The 12,939-nt window shown below is 47.8% G+C and overlaps 1 protein-coding gene across 1 annotated transcript in view; it reads left to right on the top strand.

Moving 5' to 3' along the window:
- The window catches only part of SUCO (SUN domain containing ossification factor), a 134,207-nt gene that overhangs the window by 22,421 nt on the left and 98,847 nt on the right, over window positions 1–12,939 (top strand). The window lies entirely within an intron of this gene.

Raw genomic sequence — 12,939 nt, 5'->3', positions numbered from 1 at the left:
CTGACGAGGAGCCAGGGTGCATGAAGAAAACTGGCACTGGGTGGGCAAAGAGACTGGGGCGAGGAGGTGGGGGAACACTGAGCCTGGGCAAGGAACCCAAGGATGTTGACTGGGACTGGGAGCCAGTGAGGATGGGAATATGGACTGGGATGGTGGTGACTGGTGGGGGAAGGTGGGGAAGAGACACAGAGTACATGAGGAGCCAGGAGAGGGGGAACTGGGACTGGCTGGGCTAGGAGAGCGGAGGTCCAGAGGAGTAAGAATAGGACTTGCTGGGCAAGGAGGTGAGGAGAGTGGGGCTGGGTTGAGGAGCCAGAGGTGGGGAAAAGCCAGGATTGCAGAGGGTGGGGTTGGAGGCTGAAGGGCTCATGGTTGGAGGGAACGAGCAGAATGGTCTGTCCTGGCTAGACCCCACTCCCTTCCAGAGGAGAATTGGGGCCTGATCCTGACTGGAGCCTTCATTTGCTGTGGTAACAAATCTAGTAATAACAATAAACAAAGAACAATGTCCAGTGAGAACTGTTAGTGTAAAAAAGGGTAACAAGGAAACACTCTTAGGGCAGCATCAGCCTTCTCTCTGTGCACAACCCGATGTCCAGGATGAAAGAGACAGAGAGAGGCTGTCTGTCTCCTCACAAGATTGTTACTGTGTGTTAGATACTCTCCCACCCCGGGATCCTAGAGGTATTTTTGCTCCTGAGCTGTGCAAGTGCAACTGAAGACAGAAATAGAGGAGGGGCTATCTGAGGAAGTGGGATATGCAAACCGTCTGGTTTTTTTAGAAGGTGCGAATGTTGCAGTTTCGGAAATGTGTTTGCAGCATTCCTCTGGTGGAGGAAGAAGATGCTTTCTGCAGCCAGTGTATGTGTGAAAATGCTCTCTCTGTGCAGAGAGCTGTGGCAGTGCGGAGTTCACAGGTGCTGTTTTGTTGTTAGGACTTCCCTGTAGGACTTAAGGCTCTGCACAGACTGTAGGAAGTGTGTACTTTTTATCTCTCCCCACGAAGACCCCATCACACTCTGGTCAGCCCCAGCCATGGGTAGCAGGTAGCATAGATCTCCCCAAACAGCCTGGTGTAGCCCCACCCACACTCCGCTCCCAGCCCTGCTCCTGCCTGCTTCCAGTTCCCTCCCTCTCTTCTGTGGCCAAGAGGCGGGGGCAGGCAGGCTGTGGAGGTGCTCACAAGGCCCAGGGCTGGGGGCGCTCTGGCTGCGTTGCCTGCCCAGCGCTCTTGGGCTGGGGGCATGGGCTGTGTGTGCTCTGGGCTCTGGTGGGGAGGGGGGATGAAAGTGGAGGGGCCAGGGGCTAGTCTCCCCCTACAGCTTGTTCACCCACAACCCATGGCCACAGCTGAAGCCAGGATTTTTCTAACTAGCAATGGCTTAGTGATCGAATGGAATGCCTCTCCCCCATTTGACCCAATTTCATCCCTGATGCAACTCCGCTGTTGTCAGTGGAATGACACCAGGGATGGGGCTGGCCCATAACCCTGTCCCTTGACAGTGGAGATGGATTGCTGACTGGTGTTTGTCTTTTGCTGCACAGCCAACTCCTGTTGCAGGCGGTAGGGGTGGGATTGTAAATTCTTGTGGAAAGACATTACTCTACAAGTCTTCAGCAGCCAGCCCTGCTGATCTGGCCCAGAGTATGGCTGTGTCTGTACTGAGGTTTAAATCACATTCTCTCATCTGTGCATCTGAAAATTGACCTGTAATTGCCAACTATTCATTATTTGTATTCTGAGTGGCAGAAGGCATCCATGCAACTCCCCCGCTCCATTTTACCAGTGTATAAGTGGGCTGTTCAAACGTAACCTGTTTTCTCAGTGAAGACACTCACCAGCTTAAGGAAAGCTAATACAGTGATGGATTGAGAAACATAAGCCCCGATCCTGCAAACAGTGAATCTTAATGCTGAACTCGAAGCACCTTGTGAGTGGGAATGAGTGCGGGGGAGCTGCTGATGCTCTGAGCGCAATGGAGAAGCCAACAAATTGATAAAAACAAGGTCTGGCTGTGAAGTGGCCTCTCCTGGGCCAGCAGCATGTCTCTCACCAAAGGGGATGCTGGAGACAGGAGGGCCCCTGTCTGGGGAAGAGCAGTGACCCCATCATACTGCCAAGTCACAAGCACTGAGGAATGCAGCCCCTGGTGTGCCAGACCCCGGAGATTCCGGTAACCTGCTCTTCTATTTTTAAATCTCTTTTTTTGGAGGGGGCTGGAACTTTGGTTAATTTTAGTGCTCGTGGGAGTGGACAAGTGAGAAACTGATACCCTGAGCAGTGCTGAGGTATGTCGAGCCTGCCCTGTAGCACCCCTGCTACTTCAGGCCGTGGCTCCGTTCAGCTCTGCCTTGCAGCAGTCTCTGCTGTTTGCTTCCAAGCCCCACACACAGCTTGTCAAAAGGGTATAAAAAAGGCCTTTGGAATTATAACACTTAGCTCCTCTGTGGCTCTCTTCGCCAACAGATCTGGGAGCAGCGTTACAGATGAGGTCAGTGTCTTTTCCTCTGTTTTACATATGGGGAAACCAAAGCTCAGAAAGGTCAAGTGACTTGCCCAGGGTCACCCAGCAGACCATTAGCAGAGTTAGGAATAAAACCCAGATCTCCTGAGACCTAATTCAGTGCTCTAGCCACTTGGTCACACTGCTCAGGAAGCAAGGCAGAAAGCAGGCCTCCATCTGCCAGTGGGGTGGATTCTTCATCACTTGAAGTCTTCAGATCAAGGCTGGATGTCTTCTTTTCTTTTCTTTTCTTTTCTTTTCTTTTCTTTTCTTTTCTTTTTAAAGATGCTTTCAATCGGACTAGATGAGCATAATGGTCCCTTCTGGCCTGGGAGTCTTATGAATCTATTGTCTGTCATCATATGCTTAGATTGTAAGATTTTAGGGGCAGTGACTGTCTCCTTATTACGGTCATGTTCCAGTAAGGAGCTGAGCAGTAAAGCACTTAAGGCGGGAATGGGTGAAAATTGAACATTTCTCAGTTTGGGAGTTGACTGATGAAAAACTGAAATTTTTGGAGGAAACTTTCTGTGAAAATTTTCCTGCAGTTGAAAACCCAATTCTCTATCACCTCCCGCCCCCAGAAAAAAAAGTTTTGATAAGTTTTTGACCAGTCCTAAAGTACACAATCCCATTAAAGACAATGGGATTACTCACATACTTTAAATTACATGTGCTTCAGTACTTCTCTGGAACAGGGGTCAGCATGCTCAGCTACTTGCTGAACTAAATCCTACCTGTTGCTTACAGTGCCTGTTGTCATGGGACCTTGATCCCTGTCTTGGTCCTCTCTAGACTCTAAAATGGTAAGAATCATCGCTAGGGCCCTACCAAATTCACAGCCATGAAAAACATGTCACGGACCGTGAAATCTAGTCTTTTTATGTACTTTTACGCTATACTGTACAGATTTCATGGGGGAGACCAGCATTTCTGACCCCAAAGGGACTTGCGGGGGGTCCAAGGTTATTTTAAGTGTGTGGGGGGGGTTTGCGGTATTGCCACCCTTACTTCTGTGCTGCCTTCAGAGGTGGGCGGCCAGAGAGTGGCATCTGTAGGCCAGGCACCCAGCTCTGAAGGCAGTACCCCGCCAGCAGCAGTGCAGAAGTAAGGGTGGCAATACCGTACCATGCCGTCCTTACTTCTGTGCTGCTGCTGGCAGTGGCCCTGTCTTCAGAGCTGGGCTCCTGACCGTCAGCTGCCGCTTTCCAGTTGCCCAGCTCCGAAGGCTGTGCTGCCACCCAGGAGCAGCTCAGAAGTAAGGGTAGCAGTATCACAACCCCCCTACAATAACCTTATAACCCCCCCCACACACACACACACACTCCTTTTCAGGTCAGGACCCCTACAATTACACCTCTGTGAAATTTCAGATTGAAATAGCTGAAATAATGAAATTTACTATTTTTAAAATCCTATGACCATGAAGTTGACCAAAACTGACCTGACCAAAACTGAATTTGTAGGGCCCTAATCATCACCAGTGTGGAGGAAGATGCGCCCCCAAAAATGGCAGAGAAACTGAACTTTTAAAAACCTCTCTTGGAAAGAAGTTTGAACAGTTTTAAAGGAAGGAACATCCTGCTGAAATAAAGATTGGTGAGGAGCCGTATAAGGAGTGGCAAACACATCTGTATGTCCTGCTTCTTAGAGTGTGAAGTGAATTAGCTAATGAACTTATGGTACCATTGGCAATTGCTTATGAAAGATAAGCATGTTTCTGTGATATCAAAGATAGATGGATGGCAAGGAGACTTTTGAAAATTTATTGGGTTTTTTTGGGATATCTCCAGTAAGGCTCCTTTCAGCAAATCACTTGAGCACATGCTTAACTTAAGGCTGTGATTAAGGCCCATTGATTTCAATGGGTTTCTTGGATAGGAATATTTTCCCAAATCAGGGCCTAAGTGCTTTGCTGAACAGGGATGGCTTGTTGAATCAGGGTGTAAATCAGTAAGTGATATAGTGCTATATCAGGAAGATTTCCCAAAGAACACATTATTTAAAAAAACACCAGTGCAAAGCGCTCTCCTGGAAGCACTTTAATGCAATCTCTTTCATGGTAATTTGGATTTCAAGAGCTGCAAGATAGGTGGTGTTCAATGTATAGCTGATCTTTTAAAATCAAATTATTTTCAATTCTTTTGGTAACCTAACACCTGATTTTTCTTCCTAAATAAATATTTGCCACCAGTATTTAGCGATGTCTGTAACATTGTTAGAATGGGAGAATTCATGTGTAATGGCATGAAATGTAGCAATCAATCCAACACTTGAAGTACAGCAATATTTCTTGATGCAGGCTCTTTACTGGAATCCAAAATGATGCAAAACGGGGGAAAAAAGCAAATGGTGGAGACATAATACAGAGAACTCTGAGTTACTTTACATACTTAATTTAATATGGAATTGGATAAAGCTACACAAAACTGGGAAAGCCTTTCTATTTTGTCGTCTTTGGATGTTTTCTTGTGCAATTTTACGCATCGCACAGCAATAAAGATCAGAAAATGCCCTGATACACAAATGGACTTGAGAAACTTCACAGTGTTTGTAAAGAAAGAAAAAAAATAAGATTCTTGGTGGTATAAAAGAAACACTTCCTTCCATTATACCTCAGATTGCCCCAGTCCTGATCTAAACAGGCAAACCTTTCCATCACATTGAAGCTATTGGAGTTCAGTGTGGGTACAGGACTGCCTATGGCCCCGATCCAGCAAAGCGCTTAAGCACGTGATTAGCTTTAAACACATTATTGGGACGCTTCCTGTGGCTAGTTAAAGATGTGTGTATCTACTTTGCTGGATCAGGGCCTATGGTTGTCAAATCAGAGTCCTCACAAATGTAGGTATTTCTCTGTATGCCCTTTTCAATTAAGGACAATCTTTTTACTAAACCTCTTAAAGTGATTTGCTGAATGCCCCTCAGCCTGGTGAGAGGGACAGTTTAATTTTAGTTTTGCAGTTCCCCTTTAAGTGCTAAAGCTCTGAAGCAAACTTACTGGTGCCCTGGTTTGTTCATAATCAGCCAAATTTAAACAACCTCCTGGATGGGTTAGCAGTAGGAATTGAACCTGAGACTGTCTTCACTGCAGAGTTAGCCCAGGTGATTGGCACCCAGCTGCGAGCCCTTGGGTTAGTCTAGTCTAGGTGTGAACAGCCACCCTGCAAAAAGGCCTCCCTGGAGCACACTCTCTGTGTGTGTCATGAGGACTTCTCTAGGGGCACATCCCTTGGTTCTTTGGGCTGTGCTAAGCTGAGTCCCTCCCCTCTGTGATTCTTTCCGAGTGAATTGTGGGAGAATTTCTGTCCTGGACATTCATGGGGGAATGGTGGGAAGATGTGGGAGGACAGTCAGCATCCAAGTGGTTTAATCTATGCCCACTTTGCAGTAATGGATGGGTTAGTGGCCCAAGCGAAAGCAGCACCTAGGCTCTAACCTTACCTCTAGCCAGGCTGGGATGAAAGCCCCACTCAGGTGAGAGGGGGATCAGCAGCAGCACCTGGGCAGAGCTGCAGGGAAGATCTGCCCAACTCCAAAACACAGATTGTTGCCATGTGAGCTAAAGGGCTATGGCCTTTGGGAGCTGCAGCAGACAGCTGTCCCCAGGGATCAGTCATAAAGGGGGACAGATAATTTTGGTTTGTATGTTCCAGTTATCATCAGAATCCAGACATTATTTTTTGTCCTGAATCAGTCCACTGGGCAAGTTGTTGTGTAACAACAAAGTTACACTCCACGCTTGAGTCTCATGCTCCCCTGACTTCTAACCCGGGAGCTCCAGACTTGTACATTGGTTGCTATCTTCCAGATTGTTTTTCATTTGTGTGTGTATGCGTAGGAATTCCTGCTCCTGATGGCAGCAGGATGTTAACAGATGGTCAGAGCAGGTCAGCTGCTACTGTCTTGTGTTCCTAACAGGCGGAGGGAAGGACAGCTTACTAAATATGCCTTCCTGAATGAGCTAGGTTACAGAAAACTGATCACTTCATTCCACACAGAATCCCCTTCCTCGCAAGCTCAGCAAACTTTCCAAATCCATTATCGTGATGTGTGTGAGAGAAAACCCGGGGATCAGACAGAGACTGAGTTTGAATTAATTTCCTGTATGCAACTGTGGTGCCATTCTTTTGGCCCCGCTGGGTCACTGTGCTGCCTTCCATCATGCAATGCCATTGACCCACGCAGCATTTGGTGAATTGGGCACACCCACCCTCTGGCTTCCTTGGGAATTGGGGAACTGCAGGACTGAGTTGGCAGCATTGTTCTGGTTGTGGTCACTCCTTTCTGCAACTGGGTAAATGCCAGTGGTGGAGGATACCCCATATCTGCAGTGCATGGATGTTCCTAACAACTGGAACCCTGCACTATGGCTTGCTTACTCTGCTCTGGCTCACTCTTTCTAACCAAAAACCTAAATACCAATGAGCTTGTCCTTTCCAGTAGAAGGTGCAAACAGGACACTTAAGGAATCCCACCTGGTTCAGTGCTGTGGTACCTGCATCTTAGGGCTGATGGGGGCTTGCCTTGGGCTGCTGCTAGGGGCTTCATCTTTCTGAGGGAACGTAAAATCAGAGGTCTCAGCCTACTGTGATTGTTCAAAGTCTCCTAGCTCTGCTTGTGGGAGTCAGGGTGTGTACCGAGGACCGAGATGCTCTAGCTACCTCACCGTGCTAACAGGTGTGTTAGGGAGTGGCAGGTCCATGGCTGGGGTAGTTGTGACTTGTTAGATCCACTCTGTATTGATAGTGAGAATGGCCCTCTGAGACAGGTGCTGGGGCTTGGGAGGAACCGGTCCTGAGCGGGAGGAACCCTAGAAGCAGCCCAGCTTGCAGGGAAGGCTTATGATGAGGTTCGTGCATGGTTACTACCTACAAGGTAATACCAAGACAGCAGCCCCACGAGGGATTACTGTCTGGCTCTGCCAGTCAAGCTTTTGTCTGGAGCAAGGTGAGGATGCCACCTATCTGTAAAGTATCCTGGCCCAATCCCATCGGGAATATATTATTTTCTGACCCTCTAATTTCCCCCTCCCATTCCCCGCTCTTTCTGTTGGATGCACTGGGCTTTTCTTCCTGCATTAAACTGTCATTTTGTGCTGCAGAGTGGCTGCCTGCTCTCCCCCCGAAGAGCTGGCTGCATTTCAATGGTCTAAGAGGTGATCCCTGTGGATAGTTCATGAATGTGGTGGCTTAAACCTCACTGGGCTCTCCTGGGATGCAAAAATCTTTTAGTGGAGGAGCATCTTTCCTGGGTGTTCCTGGTTAAACTGGGATTAAAACCAAACATGCGGAATCAATTACTTTAAAAACAAACCAACCCAACCGTGGCTGCGTAAAGAAACCTTGTCCCATCTGCCTGCGTGGATCCCTGCAGTGCTCTCCCGAGCTGGAGTTTGACACACGGCTTGCCACGCCATTGCAGTCAGCTGACAGTGACACATCCTTTCAGTCGGACACAGGTAGCTTGGTGATGGTCCGGGTCAAAGTCCTCCGGTTCAGTGCAACAACTAAGCCTGATTGCAGTGGCAGGGGCAACCTCTGAGATCATGTAGCTTCCCAGCTAGCAGCTAATACAATTGCAAATGAAGAGAGGCACTTTAAGCAGGCTGACTCCTCTAACAGCAGCAGTTGCTGAACCTTTCCAGCCCAACTGGTTTGCCCTGGAAAGCGTGGTAATAGACAAGGGGCATTGGAATAACACTTTTGTCAGCAGCTGCTGTTCCCTTGAGGCTCTTTTCAAGCCCCCACAGCCAGGCTTGTCTCAGGGAAGAATATTCCTTGCAGTCTGAAGACATTGCACTAGCCCCTCGGTTGATCTGCAGCATGGTGGTGGATCCACATTGCTTCTCCCCCAGTCCCACCCAGCTGCGGAAAGGGATCATCCTAGAAATCCTGATCCCTATACAGAGAAATCTCATCATGTCTGGAGCCCTGTGCAAGGGGGGTGTGTGTCAAGAATTTGCCCTGTGTATCTTCTGAGTCAGGCCTGCTGACTGGTGTCCCAAGCAAGCATCTCTTCCTCTCATCTCTGCAGAGCCCTTATAGCTGTGAGAGAGACCTGGGCTTCATTCTGTCTTGTACATCACCAGAGCTGACAGAAGTTCCCGCTGCAGAAACTTAATTGCTGGTTTTGGTGGATGAGCCAGAGACAGGACAACCACGGGGGTTTCAGATTTCAGGGGGAATCTGTGGCGGTGGCTGTTTAGAAAGATCTTTTAATTTGTAAACAGAGCTGATCTGATCTAGAATCAGTGAAGGGGAATAAATATGGAACCCCTCACGGTCTGTTTCCAGAGCCCCTTGGTTGTCTATTACCCCCACTTTGTAGAGGAAATGGAATAAAATGAACAGAGGGTAAGGCCCAAGGAGGGAGTATGAATTCTCTTGTTAAGAGACAGTTTTGTTCTATTTTTAGTCTATTTTTAGTTTAGTTTTGAGTTGAATTTTCCTAAGCACCTAAGTGACTGAGCCCAAGTCCCATAGACTTACAATGCCTCTTAGGCTCCTAAGTCACTTAGGTATGTTTAGAAATGTTACGCTATTCTCTGCTGTGTGTAGTGGAAATCAAATCAAATCCGCGCTACCCTAGCATAGGTGAGGGCAAGATGTGGGTGGCTGCAACCTGTGGCAGATGGCTATGGAGTCTAAGGGACCATACACCTGCTGAGCATAGCCTGACCATGCTGTGCCTTGGCCATATGCATAAGACTCCCTTGTGCTGGGGCAAAGCAGGGGAGAGGATATAACCCAGGGGCTTGCTCCCCTGGCTCTGCACCAGCTGACATCTCCCCCACATTGGGGGAATTCTGCGCAGATCTGGCTGCTTTCTGGATCCATTGCTCCGCAGGCAGTGCAAAGGGGCTAGAACCTATTTGGAATCTGTTCCATTGAGTAAAAGAAACAGGGTAACCAGGTCGTGCCCAAATGACCAACCTACACATAAAGTTAAAACTGCTCAGGTAATGTATAACGTGAGTTACATCAGCCTGGGTGCCTTTCAGCAAGTCACTCTGCTTGGACAGTTTCCCATAGTGATGTGCTCCAGTCAGACGAGTACTAGTCCTGTTCACTTGAACAGATCTCAAGTTTGGGTAGAAACATCTGGCTTCCTAGATAATTTGTCTAGTGAGTTACATCTGACAGGTGGCCACTTGTAGACTTCAGGCAAAGGTGAAGCCTGTAATAAATCCTTTAACAAGATGAACAAGTTTGAGTCACCTGTATTCCTCAGCCCTCTGTTGCATGTACCAGCTGATGTACAAGACTGCCAATTTCCAGAAGGTTTAGTTTGGAATCAAACTAAATGAAAATGAAAGAGAGAAAACAAAATCTTAATTCCCCTCCTGGCCATCTGTGCAAACCACTGCCAAGGCCTTCCGCTTTGGGGCTGTTATTGGAGAAAAGACCGTGTCCTGTATGGAATGTCAGGACAGGTTGGCAATTTCATCTCCGTCTGCAAAAACGGGAAGTTGCCCTGTGGGGAAATATTTTGGATGGCGTGAATAGATGCAGAAACTACACTGGTGCCATGGCACTGTCTTCAAGGGAAAGGAGCAGAGCTTTCCTTTTCAGACAGAGCCAAGGAATGGGCACTGCACACTGTGAAACTCTTGCTGACATGTTAACTATCTGGAGACCGTGGCTTTATCTGTTAAAATCATGGGTGGGTGGTTAAGCCACCTAGATCTATGTGTACGTGACTCTGTTTCAATACTAATAATAATACCTAGCTCTCGCATAGAGATTTTTCATCAGTAGATCTCCAAGCGCTTTACAAAGGCTCAGTATCTTTATCTCATGGAGGTATGTATTTGCAGTGAGTTATACAACATGCCCTGGCTTATTCTATGAAGAATGTAACATCTATTCCTTTATGTTAAGCTCCATTGTATGTGACTTTTACTCCTGTCCTGGAAGTTTACTTTTTACACTAGATTATATGGCATTCAGAAGTGTTCACATTCCACTTGCCTGTACAAAGAGACATGGCTCTCCTTTGACAAGTGCTTTGTAAAGAGGATTTGTCAGGTCAGCAAAGCTGCAGTTGGGTGTCGACCTGTTTCCCTAAGGCCTTGAATGCTCAGAGAAGCCTGGTTTTGATTCCAGAAAGTGACACCCATAACTACTCTTGGGAATTTGTGTTTTTAGGAAGGTTCATGCTGGATTCTGGAAGCTTTCATGTGACTCGCTTGAAATCTTTGTTCTTTCTGCTTCTCTTTGGTATAAAGTTCCTCTCATCTAGTCAGGCAGCTGAAACAATAGACTGTGACCTACATGATCAGTCACGCACCACAAATAGTGAATATCCAAGATGTATTTCAAGCAGATAGTTTGCGGAACGTGCGTTGAAATGTGTCTTCCATGACGTCTCAGTGGAACAATTTCAGATAGGGGACAAATTCCTCAAACTCAAACTGTGATTCTCAATTACTCTGTTCCTGCACTTGGGATGGGATCAGGGTGTGGGGTAAAGGTGGCTTTAAACCCTCTATGCTCCCTGTATTATGTGGCTATTTAAAGCCCTGCTCCTGCCCTTTGTATAAATTACAACCACTTCTAGGCTGCTCTAAGTTAGTTCTGAGCCCTGGGTAGCAAAGAATCATTGGAAGTCTGTGCTCTGGTTTTGCCCCCTCTTTGCACCTGACACACCCCCTATGCTGGGGCCAGGGTAGAGTCCTTATACCAGGTCTATGCCAGGCCCCTGCATAGGGGATAGCCTCAGGGGTCAGTTTCTGTCTCCTTTATGTTGCCAGACTGGCCTACAGAGGCCTGAAGGTAACTGAATCAGACCCTAAGTCAGGAGTTCTCAACCTGGGGTTCTGGACCCCTCCAGGGGTCACAAGGTTATTGCATGGGGGGGTTGTGAGTTGTCAGCCTCCACCCCAAACCCCCTTTGCCTCCAACATTTATAATGGTGTTAAATATATAAAAAGTCTTTTTAATTCATAAGAGAGTCGCACTCAGAGGCTTGCTATGTGAAAGGGGTCACCAATGCAAAAGTTTGAGAACCACTGCCCTAAGTCAGTATGCATCCGATGAAGTGAGCTGTAGCTCACGAAAGCTCATGCTCAAATAAATTGGTTAGTCTCTAAGGTGCCACAAGTACTCCTTTTCTTTTTGCGAATACAGACTAACATGGCTGTTACTCTGAAACCTGCCCTAAGTCTGTTTGTCAGTGACTTGCAAGCAGGAAAAGGGCAGAATCTGTCTGTATTTAGCTGTGATATTCTGAGAACGTTTCCCAGACCTGAAGAAGAGCTCTGTGCAGCTGGAAAGTGTGGCTCTCTCACTTACAGAAATTGGTCCAATAAAAACTATTCCCTCCCCCACCTTGACTCTGCACATTCAGACCAGCTCTAATCTTGGATCTCATCTGATTGGCATAACCAGGCTTCCTGGAGCCTCTTCACCAGAATAGCCTGAGTTTTAGAGCCAGACTTACGCTGCCAGGGGCAGCGAGGAGCAGTTTGCACCTCTCTCTGTCCCTGGGCATGTGCACTAGGCAGTGGATTCACTAGAGACAGCAAGTGATGCCATAGGTGCTGTTCTCCTCAAGAGGAGAAGCTGTAAATGTCACTAAGCACTTGTCCTGAGCCTGCTGCATGGCACACTGGGATACTTTGTGTATCTTCCTGAAGTTTGCCCCAGAAAAATCCTCGCCCACTTTTCATAAAGCCACGTGGGCATGAGCACAGAGTAACAATCCGCTCAGGGCAGGTTTCAAGGCTTTTTACAGACCAGCTGGCTGAAAATTAGAACAGTGCCTGCTCACGGGAGGTCATGCAGTCCTTGCCAAGAGTCATTGGTTGCATTATTCACCTGCCTGCCAATGGGGAAGGCTAGAAATCATCCCCTGTCTGGGCCAGACCTTTGTGTAACTGAGGGGTTTGTGCCTGTTCAGTGTCCAGGTACAAGTTGACGGGCTCAAGGGAGGCTTTGTCACAAGTGCTAAGTAAGGGGCAGGACAGAGAGGCACAGTCTGGTCCCTGGCTATTATGGGGGAGAAACAATCGGTGCCAGCCCTTCAGCTGGCACAGCTTTCTTCCCCTGCTGTGCTGGCTTTGCTCACTCCCTGCCCCTGGCCACCCATTCCCAGCCTCCCCTGCACACTTCCTGCCATGCAATAGGGTAGAAGCCCCCTCTCCTCCCCGGTTGCTCTCCCTGCCATGCTGCTGGCTGCAGTACAGGTGGTCTGTGCAAGGGAGTAAAAGAGTGCTTTGTGCTCCCTGATTGCCCTGCAGGAGCACGTCACCAGGGTCACACTAAGCCCTGATGCTGGTGACTCAAGTCTATTTGTTCCATGTATTATATTGCAACCAGTAGCTGAAACCCTGGTGTTGGTGAGCCCCAAACACTGGAAACCCAGTAACCAGGTGTCTGAGTCCATGCATATTTTAACCTTAATTTACTTAAGTGAATTTAGTGCTGGTGAA

This window comes from Lepidochelys olivacea (genome assembly GCF_965140295.1).
Source record: "Lepidochelys olivacea isolate rLepOli2 genome assembly, chromosome: 8".
Lineage (NCBI taxonomy): Eukaryota > Metazoa > Chordata > Testudines > Cheloniidae > Lepidochelys > Lepidochelys olivacea.
This window is presented reverse-complemented; position numbering and strand designations above follow the sequence as displayed.